The sequence below is a fragment of the Saccopteryx leptura genome, chromosome 2, assembly GCF_036850995.1.
Source record: "Saccopteryx leptura isolate mSacLep1 chromosome 2, mSacLep1_pri_phased_curated, whole genome shotgun sequence".
Lineage (NCBI taxonomy): Eukaryota > Metazoa > Chordata > Mammalia > Chiroptera > Emballonuridae > Saccopteryx > Saccopteryx leptura.
Window position 1 is genome coordinate 132,539,339 of NC_089504.1, and position 12,466 is coordinate 132,551,804.

Consider the following 12,466-nt stretch of genomic DNA (forward strand, 5'->3'; position numbering starts at 1 on the left):
CAGGAGAGGAAATATTTTGGGTCACGTCGGAATATCTTGATAAAAGCGGGCTTACATGGGAAAACTGCACAAGTGTCTGCACTGATGGAGCCACCGCTATGGTCGGGCGCATCAAAGGCTTTGTAAGTAGGGGCAAAGAAAGAAACCCAGATGTTATTGTTACTCACTGTTTTTTGCACTGTGAGGCCCTCGTTGCAAAGACCTTGCCAGCAGATCTAGCTCCTGTGTTGAATGATGTTGTGAGCATAGTGAACTCTGTGAAGACATGACCTTTGAGATTTCGCTTATTTGCGTCTTTGTGTAAAGAAATGGGAGCGGAACATAAAATCTTACTGCTCCACACGGAGGTCCGGTGGCTGTCGCGCGGCAAAGTGCTGGCCCGTGTGTATGAGTTGCGAGAGGAACTTAAAGTATTTCTGACAAACAAGAGGTCCGATTACTCAAAGCTGCTTGCAAGTGATGAGTGGTGTGCAAAGCTGGCATACCTGGCTGATATATTTCATTATCTGAATGAACTGAACACACAGATGCAAGGCCGAAATGAAAACCTGCTTACAAGCACTGATAAAATGAACGAATTCCGTTTAAAGGTGCAGCTCTGGCAACAACATGTGCAGCGTGGCAACCTTGAGATGTTCCCGCTCACCGAGAAACAGCATGATGGCAACACTGCTGCAATGTGCAAGGTGATTGGCAGACATTTGAAAACTCTTGAGAAGACGTTGTCATTTTATTTCTCTTCAGCCTTCACAGAATGCCTTGACTGGGTTAGGGACCCATACAGCTCAGTAGCCGTTGCTGGAAAGGACATGACTTTAAAGGAGCAAGAGGAACTCATTGAACTGAAACAAGATCATGGTTTAAAGCTAAAGTTTGCTGATCTTTCTTTGGACAGTTTTTGGTTATCTGTTGCCAAGGAGTTCCCCATTCTGGCCAACAAAGCTATTTTGACATTGCTCCTGTTTTCAACCACATATCTATGTGAGCTGAGCTTCTCAAGCTTGACTGCGATAAAAACTAAAAATAGAGAGAGAGACTGAGAACTGTTGAGGAAGAGCTTCGTGTGTGTCTTTCTACCATTCCTGCCAGGATATCCCTTTTGTGTTCATTGAAACAGGCCCAGGTTTCACACTAAGTGAGTATAAATACATTTAGAAACTATATTATTAACTATATGTATAATATGTACTGTGTTAGAATGTCATTTTGTGTCATTTTGGTAGGTGGTGTGCCCCAGGATTTTGTAAGTGTAAAAAATGTGCCACAGCTCAAAAAAGGTTGAAAATCACTGTCCTAGGCACTAAAACAGGCTGTGGGTAAGAGACACCTGTGTTGAATTCCAACCCTCCTTAGTAATTGTGCACTTGACAAGTATTCTTATCTTCTCCAAGTCTTGTTTTTTTCTTCTGTTAAATGGCTAAAATAATGCCTATGGTGCTATTGCAAGGAGGGTGGGGTCTGAATAAGCATCTGGCTGGACATTGTAGGGCTCTTTTCCAACCTAGCATTTATCAGACGGCCTGGGCTCCTGTTCAGACTGAGTCTGGGATGCTCCTTGACCTCATTTATCACCCTTATACTCAGCGAGACAGAACTGGTGGGAATACAAAGATAAGATCGTGAAAATCCTTTGAGATTGGATCTATATCACACACAACTAAAAGGTATTATTATGCCTTATTACAATGTTCTTTGAGAACTTTTTTAAATCCCTCTGAGAAATTCTGGTCATAGCAGAATTTGTAAAAATAAGAAAGGCTCTGAAATTATTCCAACTTCCTTTCCCTCGGGATATTTTAACCATCATAATGTTGATATCTTCTGAAAGACTAGGATTACAGAAGTAACTCCTTCTTAATCATCAACTCACAATTTTAGATGTTTCTTCTAAGAACTGAAAAACATCACCCCCCTAGATCAGAAATAAAACATCAATTTGGTGGTTAAAAGATGGAGAAGAAGCATAACCAAACAGAATGCTTGGAATTTGAAATGAAAATACTGTGGTGAGACCATCACCATTTAGGGCCTTGCTGGAAACTCATCTCTTTCTGCAGGAAATTCATGTTTAAAAACAGAATAAAAAGCAATTGTTCCTTCCATGTTCTCTTAAATTTCTTTTTTCATTGTCCTTCCTTTAATTAGCTATGCACTATTTTCTATTCACTATTGTCACTTGTTTTTTCTTAATTTTTTAAAGACTTCATTCATTTCAGAGAAGAAAGAGAGAGAGAGAGAGAGAAGGGGGGAGCAGGAAGCATCAACTCCCAAATGTGCCTTGACCAGGCAAGCCCAGGGATTTGAACCAATGACCTCAGTGTTCTAAGTCAATGCTTTATCCACTATGCCACCACAGGTCAGGCCTTGTCACTTGTTTTTTCATGTGTCAGCCAGTGTGCTAGGTCTGAAGGCATGCGTGGTACCTCCCTCTGTGCATCCTCCTCATTGCCTGGCACTGTTTCTTGTTATCACCTGTAGTTAACAATTATGTCCATTTTTACTTCTTTACTCAAGAAACTTCAATGCCTCTGCACTGTTTCTAAAGGTGGTCCTCAGGGGTTTTTGTTGTTGTTGTTTTTGGTTGCATGTGCTTATCAGTAAACTAATATTTCTCTAATACACAGAAATACAATTTATTTTTAAATAGTTATAGCCTGACCGGGCGGTAGCCCAGTGGATAGATCATCGAACTGGGATGTGGAGGACCCAGGTTCGAGACCCTGAGGTTGCCAGCTTGAGCACGGGCTTATCTGGTTTGGGCAAAATTCACCAGCTTGGACCCAAGGTCGCTGGCTTGAGCAAGGGGTCACTCGGTCTGCTGTAGCCCCCCCCCCCCCCCCCCCCGGTCAAGGCACATATGAGAAATCAATCAATGAACAACTAAGGAGCCGCAACGAAGAATTGATGTTTCTTATCTCTCTTCCTTCCTGTCTGTCTGTCCCTAACTGTCCCTCTCTCTGACTCTATCTCTGCCACAAAAAAATAAATAAAATAAAATATTTATAGAAGGGAGTCCTTGGGTTATGACAGTCTCAACATCTGATGTTCCGAGTTTACAATGCTCACTCCCATAAAAACTTTAAAAATTTGAGTCATGAGTGTTTTCAGCTTATGCCGTTAGCATCGTATTTATGGACTACATGTCATTTTTTTCTGTTACTACAGTACAGTGTACAGTACAGTATATTTATGTCCTTTTCCTTTTTTTGTGGCTTAGTTGTGTTTTTATGTTCTAGATTATGATTTTACAACTATGTTAGGATAGATATGTGATTTAGGCTAGGGTGTGTTTCGACTTACACTAAAATTCAGGTTATATCACTGCCGTCGGAACAGAACTGTGTGTAACTGAAGGACCCCCTGTACACCACTGCACTTCATTGAAGTACACTACTGTACTTCATTTTTTTTTTTTCAGAGACAGAAAAAGAGAATCAGAGAGAGGGATAGATAGGGACAGACAGACGGGAACAGAGAGAGATGAGAAGCATCAATCATCAGTTTTTCGTTGCGACACCTTTGTTGTTCATTGATTGCTTTCTCATATGTGCCTTGACTGCGGGCCTTCAGCAGACCAAGTAACCCTTTGCTGGAGCCAGCGACCTTGGATCCAAGCTGATGAGCTTTTTGCTCAAACCAGATGAGCCCGCGCTCAAGCTGGCGACCTCGGGGTCTCAAATCTGGTCCTCCGCATCCCAGTCCGACGCTCTATCCACTGCACCACCGCCTGGTCAGGCCTATTATAAATTCAATTTTACGTGAATTATAAACATCCACCAAAGCAGTGCTTGCTTTGGCAGCACATATACTAAATATCTACCAAAATAGACAGTTTAAGAGGGTTACATGAAAATGTATAAATAGAACTTGTAATATTTTCTCTCTGTACCTCTTGTATAGCCCACTCTGTAGTATAAAATCTAGGTTCTTTAGAATCATAGTCTTCAAGTTTGAGAGTACACAGCATAGATAATATTAAGGGGCTCAATTTGAAGATTCTGAACTCCAAATGTCTCCTCTCCTGAAAGTGGTCTGCCTGGAAATGGCTGGCATTGTGCCCATTTATCTTTTCCAGCCTCCCCTTCCCAATTGCTCTGACTTTTCACAACAGAATTGTGAACCCGTGCTGTGTCTCCAAATGAAAGGATGATCTGAGAATGCATCACGCCTGAGGGAGACTCATGAGCCAGGTAAGAAACATTGGCAGGGCCTGACCAGGCGATGGCGCAGTGGATAGAGCATCAGACTGGGATGCCGAGGAACCAGGTTCGAGACCCCGAGGTCGCCAGCTTGAGCGCGGGCTCATCTGGTTCGAGCAAGAGCTCACCAGCTTGGACCTAAGGTCGCTGGCTCCAGCAAGGGGTTACTCGGTCTGCTGAAGGCCCGTGGTCAAAGCACATATGAGAAAGCAATCAATGAACAACTAAGGTGTCGCAACAAAAACTGATGATTGATGCTTCTCATCTCTCTCTGTTCCTGTCTGTCTGACCCTATCTATCCCTCTCTCTGACTCTGTAAAAAAAAAAAAAAAAATCTACTTAAAAAAATAAAAATAAAAAAATAATAAATCTAATTAACTGACCGATTCGACTATGTAGGCTGGTTTTGCTAATTAAGTCATATTTTCCACATGTGGAATGAGCTAGATCTGTGACTCCACATTTTTGGTGAAAATATATGCAAAACACCCAATATACAATATACCAGAAATGTCATCATTTGCAACTATTTCAACTTCTGATGACCATTACCTGAAACTAACATTCACAATATCCATAACCACCCAGACTCTTTCATGTCCAATCTCCTGTAGTCCCCCTCCAGCGTCAGCCACACCACAGGCATGCTCCTCGACCTGTGGACGTGCTCATGACAATTCCTCCATCCACAATATCCTTCCCTCCCATCCCTGTGTGCTGAATTCCTATCTAAACCTGCTTGATCTGTGGCACTAATTAGGTACTGAGGATGTGAAATGAAGATAATAATAGCGTTGGCCCCATTTTCATCGGATATAAGATTCTAGTATGGGAGACAGACAGATAAAAGCAGTGACAATATGGTATTACAGAGCTATGACGGGGAACCATGAGATGTTGGGAACTCAATAGGTGAACCCTCCTTTTGGGGGGAGGGTGCCAAGAAAATCTCAGAGAAACTGGCCAAAAAGCCAAGACCTACTGATGAGTAGAAGTTAGCCTGACGTTTTGCCGGGAGGGGAGGGAAGCGACTGGTCTGTGCTGAGAGAACAAAGGTGAGTTGCATTGGCAGTGTTAAAGCAAGCCCTCTGTGGGTCAGGATTTTGACCATAACAGACATACTTACCTAACTCTAGGGTCTGGATATAAATTTCTACCAAGTTCAATCCATTTCATGTTTTTGAGAGAATGGTCACATTCTCTCAAAGGCCCAATTTAGAACAGGCTAAAAGTCAAGGGAGAGGTCATCTCTAGAAAAATTTTCCCTCGCTATTTGCCAAACACAAAATATTTGAACCCCAACCTCAATTGCTGGGGGGAATGGGTAGTCTTTTTATATTGGGTTAACCAAAAATAGTGCTCAGTGAATACTTCTGGGATGCCTGTGAAGAAACTGACAGGTAGTTTTCATATGTGGCTTGTTCTGAGGGTGGAACCTTCTAAACAAACAAAATGAATTAAGGAGAACCACAGAAGAGAAAACATTCAGCTTCCGGTGCTGCCTTGTGCCTCAGGAGAGGAAGAGAGTGTGAGGGCTTACCGTGTCTGGTTCTCACTGCTCCACCTCTGACCCCCCAGCGAGAGGCCCCGAAAGCACCTTCCCCAAGGGATGTACAATTTTCCACTTCATGCCATCACTCACAGGACTATTAATTTCTATGAAAGACTTCCCTCACAAATACACTAATAGAAGAGAGATGTGGCAGATGTGGTATTACCCATCAAATAGTTCCTCCACTGGTCATAATTCGGTACAGTACTTAATAACTCCTTGTTCATTCAAAGTAAAAATATATAGTCAGTTTTCTAGTTCTCCAGTACCATCCATGTACCATCACAATGGATTTTTAGATCTCATCCTGGATTTTTAGTTTTCTTTAAGCACCCATAGAGAGGGTCTACATTTTCTCTATGACACTATTCACTAACATTTTCTCTATGACACTATTCACTACAGCAGTAGAATCAGTAGGTCTCGTTCATGACGGCTGTTATTGAAGCACCAAAGGATGTCCTTATAAACACTATGTCACATGGGTAAAGCCACTTCATCTCTTTCAGGAAAAGCACTAAAAGCTCATCCCAAAGCACAAAGACTTATTTTTGTTAGAAAGTTATTAGCAAGTTCTGGAGGGTCAGAACCTTGTTTGATAATATTTTTCTATTACAAAAGTTTTCTATCAGCAATACCATATTTTCCAGGTGGTAGGGCAACTGTAATTCTCTTCTATAATTCTGAGTTCTACCATTTCCCCAAGATTTTCTGATTATGGCCTTTGTTTATTTTTTTATTTTGACCAAGTGGGGCTGGAATCAAAACCAGGTAATTGTGGCTTGAAACAGGTTTGGCTTGGACACGGAGATCCTATTCCTACTCCCAGCCCAGTTGGCAGGCAGAGGGTCTGAGCTGGGTGCATCTCTTCTCAGTTCAGGCAGCTGACAGCAGAGAGGGCCCAGGGCAGGGGTGAAGCCATTATGCCCACCAGTGCTGCTCATGGACTCTTCTGGTGTCTTCCTTGCGGTTTGAGAATTCAGTGAAAGTGAAGAACCCCAGAATCATACACATGCATATAATAGGGAGTATCCACTGCAAACCCAGGAGGGAAGGAAGCCAAACTGGAGGCCAATGGCAGTAAGCATAGGGAAAAAGTGATCCCTTTCTTGTTTTCCAGTTTTATTGAGATATAAGGTGCAGAGCAAAATGATGACTTACACGTATTATGAAGTGATCTGATTAAAAGTGGAGTGATTATGGGGGTGAGGGAACAGGAGAGAGGGGATTAAAGAGGGACAAATATAAGGTAACAGAAAATGATTTGACTTTGGGTGATGGGCACACAATGCAATCAGCAGTTCAAATGCTATAGAGATGTTCACCTGAAACCTATGTACTCTTATTGATTAATGTCACTCCATTAAACTTAATTTCTAACTAAAAAAAGGAAATGATCTGATTATGGCCTTTAAAAAGTTTGCAATAATAGTGAAGGCAGGTTTATGGTGTATATATATGTGTTTGCAAATGGGTTTAGACCCGTCTGTGAAAAGGTTCTGAAGTCTCCTAAAAAGAACAATCTTTAAGTAAATCAGAACAGAATTAGTAAAATGGTAGCAGGGCTTAGTGACTTTCTAACAAACCACGGCCAAGGTCATACTTTATCACCTCCCCCCACTCCCAGCTTAATTTTGTTTCTGTCACCCATTTCACTTTTAAAATTCCTTCCATTCAGTAAAATCAGTTCCATTCAGGAGAACAAATAAGTTGTGAGTTCTGTTCCTGATACTCCTCTGTGTAGATTGATGGAAAATATAGTTTTAGTTTTCTGCCTCGCACCTGACAGATGTGTGGGTTTAATGAAATGATTTTTTTTTAATTTTTAAATTTTATTCATTTTTAGAGAGAGAGAAGGGGGAAGGAGCAGGAAGCATCAACTCCCATATGTGCCTTGACCAGGCAAGCCCGGGGTTTTGAACCAGCGACCTCAATGTTCCAGGTTGACACTTTATCCACTGCACCACCACAGGTCAGGCTGTAATGAAATGATTTATGCCTCCTCTTCTCCTAAAGCCCCAGGTTTTCTTAAGAGGACACCTAAAAAACATATGTCACTTCATTTACGCCTGAGCCTATTTTCGTGGAGAGTCAATTTAGTCTCTTTTTCATAAGTTGATTGTATGTGACTGCTACCTTGGTGCCAGTCTCGTGGGTGAAGGCTGGGCCTTCCTTCACCTGCAACGCGATCTCTTTCCCGGGCAGGGCCTTGCAGATTCGCGGCTCGTCCAGCAGATGGCGCCGCAACTGAATTTTCGCAAGCTGTTGACGCCTGCACCGAGAGTCTGGAATAAACAGGAAGGAGATTTTTTTTAAACATTGTAATTTTCAACATCTATTGCTTTCTCTCTGGAGTCAAAGAATATCTTTATTTTACTAAGTTGAAAATCATTTTTGAGTTGTTTAATAATTCAGTGATTACACAATCCCAAATACTTTATTTTTCAGGACTTCCACTCTTTTGAAAGACCCAACAAGCAAGTTTTCAAGTAGCATAAACTATCACAAGGACATAGTGGTTCAGAAATGTTAGCTGGCCGCGATGGCTGCCTCAAGAACGACTAACGAGGCGTGACGGAGGTCAGCTTCGCTAGGCCGCGGCGGAAGTGCACTTCATGGCGGGCAGGGCGTCGGCCGCGGGAGCCCGGAAAACAGCGCCGTCTGCTGGTGAGAAGGGGGAACCAAAGCCTGCGGCGTCGCTCCAGCGACCGCTTAACCCAGCAGACGTTCCAAACACGGCTGCAATCCGTGCAGCACGTTATGCGTCCACCAAACAAAACTGAAAGTCATGGGAACCACCAGAACAAGCCTCTGTGCTGAGAAGAGAAACCTAGTGGCCTATAACGGTTTTGGTGTACAATATTTCAAAAGATTTGACTGTTTTAATGCTTCCTAAAGCTTAAACGGGGTGGATTCGATTTTTGTGGTACAATTGTGATTTAGGACAATCCTAAAGGGGAGTGAAAAAGTAAAGCCTGATAGGCTCTCTCTTTCATTTATCTTATCCTGCTTGAAGTTATTTACAAAATATTTTAAAAGGTTATCAGAAGCAAATTGGAAAACAACAACAACAACTAGCAGGAGGTTGAGTTTCAAGGTGATTGTGCCTATTTCTCACTATGGCCCCTCATTTTTATTCCAGGATTGTTGCAGTGCCATTTTAGAGTCCCTCCTCCTCTCCCCACTTCCTTTTTCTGTTCACTCATTTGACAGGAGCCTTTGGAACCATCTGCTTAGAACACGTCATCAGCATCCACTGGGAGAGAATTGTGGTACCACCTTTCTCCCCCTATGGCTGAGGCCCACAGAAAGATGCCTTGCGCTTCTGCTCCTGAGCCAAGGCGATTGCTGGGAATTGTAACCTGCAAGATGATGCCAAAGTGCAGCTTCTCCATTTTTATACTGCACAGAGCTTTGTGTTGCCTTTCATTAAGCTGATGCTTTCTCTTATAGAGCCCTGTCTTTCAGGTTGCCCAAATGATGTGCTTCTAACCTTCTTGTCCCTTTCACTTACAGAGACTTAGTGCATTAAGTATAAGAATAGTACATCTCTGTTGAAGACCCATAAGTGGACAGTTTCATTTTGTAGGAGGCCACCTTCAAGAAAGCAACAGGGGATCAGATCCAGCCACAAAGCCAGAATAGCAGCACACCAGTCCTTCCCCCTACCAAAAGGGCTATGAATGCTTCCCGCTGAAGAAAGGATGCAGTCAGGCTAAGGAAAGTCCCTAAAATTGCACTTGCGCAATAGCTCCTAAGACTATCCTTTTGGTGACTTTTGCATATTATAATACTAAAAAGACACCCCTGGATGAAGAGTTAAGATGCTAATGAGACATGCCTAGTATATCAGAGCATGTAGCCCACTGCACTTAGCCCACCAAAGGAGAGACCTGAAAGATCAGCCAAGAGGTAGACTCACCAGTGCTAAATAAATACAGCCTTGGCAGGGGTTCAGGGAGCCATATCCGCTCCCTTGATACATCAAGCTTTGACCTCCCCTCTAAAGCTTAATAAACCTTTAATGTTCTAGCATTGCCTCCCATGACTTCTATCTGGAGAAAGACAAGAACCCACCCTTTGGCTGGTAAGAATTTGAACTAGTCATGCTGTTTATCAGGTTAGGTCCCTGTTCTCTGACATGAAAATTTCTGTCTCCCATCAGGGCGTAGCTGTAGACATAAATTATAGACATTGGTCCAAAACAGGGCCCTCTCTTTTGTCTAGTAGCACCAGTAACACCATAATTAGGAACCCAACTGGAACAGAAGGCTTCTTGAGGGTCCTGGAGAAGGAGGCTCCCACCTCTTATACGTGACCACTTGAGCTGTGGTCTTCACAGTCTGGATCCAAGCAGATGAGCACTGAGAGCTCAGTGTTTGGATGACAAAGGATATATAGTAACTTAGTGAATTAGGGTGTTAAATGAAAATTTTTTAACTTCCATGGCTGAAAGTCTTTTTAGAAGGGATTTATTAGGCTATTGCTAGCAAAAAAGGAAGAAGAAGAGGAAGTGAGAGGAGGAGTAGAAGGAGAAGAAGAAGCCTGATCTTGGGGCATGGAGTCGAAGCCACCAGCAACATGCCTAGGTAGAAAAGACAGTATGTTCACTGTCCTGGAGTTTTGCAAGCATTTTATACATCAGGAATGGGAGAGAAAGATGTAAGCCACTCTGAAAGGATTTACTTAACTGTAGAGAAAGTGGGTGGGAGAAGGTGAAGCTGGGGTAGTTCTAGGGTAGGTGCAGCAGAGTCCTCAAAGAAGAAGTGTCCACACCTGTGGATCCGCTGTGGGCAGCAGATTGGAAAGTTCATTTGTAAATAAGAAGCGGAGCTGCTAGGGTTTAATAGCACCTGGTTATTCTCTCTTTTGGATAGTCTTGGAAATACCCGCCTAGAAACTGATCCTAAATTTCAACAGATATTCAAAAAATGTGAGCAGTCTTTTGTCAGAGCTGGTCTATAGCTATTAACAGGCTAAATGTTCTATCTCTTTCACTCTCAGGCCGCTGTAATTTTAATTTAGAACATCTCTGATTTTTTTTCTTGTCCGGGAACAGGATCCAAGATGAGGCCTGACATTTGTTTAGTCCCAGAGACACTGAAGTAAAGGAGAGGAATGTCTCCCTAAGTGTTACTGTGTTATAAAAGTGTCCTTGGGAGAGAGGCTACATGCATGGGGCAGCTGATAACAGGAACACTGTGCAGGGGGCACACATCTTCCCACATCCCCAGGACTGCTGAACCAAGTGTTACTAAACTAATAGCAGGGACCCAGCTCTAAACCTCTCCTGCTGTGGTCCTCAAAGGGAGTCGGCTCAGACAAAGCAAAGCAGCTTCTCCAAGGGGGAGGGTTATTGCTTTCTCTTTGTTCTTCCTTAGAAAATGGACTCTTTCTCAAGTTTCATACACCAGCTGCTTTCACTTCTTGCAGGAGGGCAAAATAAATTCCTTGCCAATAATGATTTGGAAAGCATATTTTGGAGCCTGTGCAAAGCAGAGTCAGATTATAGAATTCTAACATGCTATAAATTTTTATTCTGGGTTTCAAGGCAAAAATTTCAGGAAGATGCACTTTTTACCAAATGAAATTAAAAAATAAAAAGATCACCCTCAGAAAGGGTGGCAGAGACAAAGGTGTACTGAATCTCAATTAACCTAACAATTACATGCCCTTCACCTTACACTTAGGCTCTCTTCTTCACAGAGGTGTGATTTAATGAGCGAATTCCTTTGTCCACTAAGAAATCCCTTCAGCAGTAAAAGGGCTCTCTGAAAAATTACACCTTTTCACACTGATTTTTTTTTTCTTATAGGAATGATTTAACATAGCTCCTTTAAAACTAAAAACATTCAGAATTACCTATCCCTGATCTAAGAGTGGAACTAAGACATAGGATACTTGTCTTTGTATCAGGAATAATAAGCATGCCACTCTCTAAGCAACTCAGAGCATCTGCTACGTGAACTGATTCTTAAACTGTTGGTCAAATAAGTTTGTAAATATGATGTATATGTTTGCTTGCTTATAGTTTGCATTGGGGGCTGAGCAGCCAGATATAGCAGTCTGAGGTTAAAGGTTGCCTTCCTGATTGGGAGGGGCCGTTGTCTTGCTAATGTTTACTGGAAGGGAGATTCTGTCCCCACCACCCAGAGGTGCCGGAGGATTTCTTCTTTCTTTCTTTCTTTTTCTTTCTTTCTTTCTTTCTTTTCTTTCTTTCTTCTTTCTTTCTTTCTTTCTTTCTTTCTTTCTTTCTTTCTTTCTTTCTTTCTTTCTTTCTTTCTTTTCTTTCTTTTTTATACAGAGAGAGAGAGTCAGAGAGAGGGATAGATAGGGACAGACAGACAGGAACGGAGAGAGATGAGAAGCATCAATTCTTTGTTGCGACACCTTAGTTGTTCATTGATTGCTTTCTCATATGTGCCTTGACCACGGGCCTTCAGCAGACCAAGTAACCCCTTGCTCGAGCCAGCGACCTTGGGTCCAAGCTGGTGACCTTGCTCAAACCAGATGAGCCTGCGCTCAAGCTGGTGACCTCAGGGTCTCGAACCTGGGTCCTCCGCATCCCAGTCCGATGCTCTATCCACTCTGCCACCACCTGGTAAGGCAGGATTTCTTCTTTCTCTCCTCCCTGATCCCTTGCCCTCCATGGGAAAAGCACCTGTTTTTCCCTTGGCTTTTCTTGTGGCTTGCCTGTCTTGGTGAGACACCAATA

At 42.6% G+C, this 12,466-nt stretch overlaps 1 long non-coding RNA gene across 1 annotated transcript in view; it reads right to left on the reverse strand.

Moving 5' to 3' along the window:
- Positions 1 to 7,019: 7,019 nt before the first annotated feature.
- LOC136394925 (uncharacterized) overlaps positions 7,020 to 12,466 on the reverse strand; it is a 98,538-nt gene continuing 93,091 nt past the window's right edge. Inside the window, exon 3 of the long non-coding RNA XR_010749249.1 lies at positions 7,020 to 8,036. This is a non-coding gene — a long non-coding RNA (uncharacterized lncRNA). The remainder of the gene's footprint in view (positions 8,037 to 12,466) is intronic.